Raw genomic sequence first — 1,379 nt, forward strand, 5'->3', positions numbered from 1 at the left:
GCTACTACTGAACAATTAATTGACCAACTACAATCTTTCATTCCTATAATTGATCCTTCCATGAGTCGTATAAATTGGTCAACTAAGAAAAGCCGTAAAAAGCTTAGATTGGATTTGAGCCTTCATTTGTGAATCTTTGTGTCTTTTGGTTATATTATTGTGTTTTGTTGTTACTTATATTTGTTTCAGTGTGTTTCAAGTTTGTCAGTGTTCGTTATTTCAGGTGATATCTTCTATACTCTATCTTTCTACCTTTAAACATTGAGGACAATGTCTTGTTTTAGTTGGGGGGAGAGGGTAGTAGCTAAAAAATAAACTGTGTTTTCTATTTCATAAAGCATGTGCAAAATTGTTGTTACTATGATGGTAGAGTAAGAAGAACTTTTATGACTCTTGAGACGCATCTTAGTAATCATTCGTAACAAAGTCTATCATAATACTTCTTGAAATATCCAGATTTACAAACTCTCACATTGTTATCACTTAATTCTACTCATATACTTATTTAACATGTATTCATAAACCTTAATTTACACACACACACTTTAACATATGATTGTGGGTTGCATATTGGATTATTACATTATTTATGTTCTTTTGTTAAAGGTAACAACTAAGGGAAAGGGATAGTATATAATTAAAAAAAGAAAAAAAAAACAACAAAAAAAAAAGAAAAAAGAAAAAATGATAATAATAAAAATATAGATAAGTTTGGTTTCGTAGCCTCCCTAACCTAAGCAATTAAGCCCGAAGGGGTGTTTTAACACCTAATACCCTAAAGTTAACTGACTTGGGAGCTATTGGCCTAACGCTTGTTATATGGGTTGAGGAGAAAAGCTTAAGGGAATCAAACATTGCACTATCTACATATCAGTATCTGCGACCCGAGTTACTAAGCTCGTAGGGGTGTCTTAACACCTAATGCCCTAAGACCAACTGGTCTGGGAGTCATTAGCTGAAAGCTCGTTACATGGGTTAAAGATGCATGGTGTTTTAAATTATATGTAAAAAGAAAAAGAAAAAAAAAGAAGACAAAAATAATAATCTCAACCCAAGGAAGTTAACCTTAAACATTAGAACAAAAATTTTGTTTTCTTCCAAAAAAAGCCCCATAATTATGTGTTGATACATTGAGCACGAAAGAAAGGTTTATGAATATCTTGTTAAGAGGTATTGAGCAGGTATATAAATTTAACGAGAGTTTGTTTATCTGGATAGATTAATGGAAGTTAAATGATGAATACCTTGCTTTGTGGAATTTGCAAATTATTTTTATATTTTAATGCTTTGATTATTAGGGCCTAGTAATAAGCTGGTTAGGGGGTGTGATTAGTACTTAAAAGTGCATTTTTATCATGGTTTTACATCATCATTTTGCA

The sequence above is a fragment of the Populus euphratica genome, unplaced genomic scaffold (genome assembly GCF_000495115.2).
Source record: "Populus euphratica unplaced genomic scaffold, PopEup_1.0 scaffold258.1, whole genome shotgun sequence".
NCBI classification, from domain to species: Eukaryota; Viridiplantae; Streptophyta; class Magnoliopsida; order Malpighiales; family Salicaceae; genus Populus; species Populus euphratica.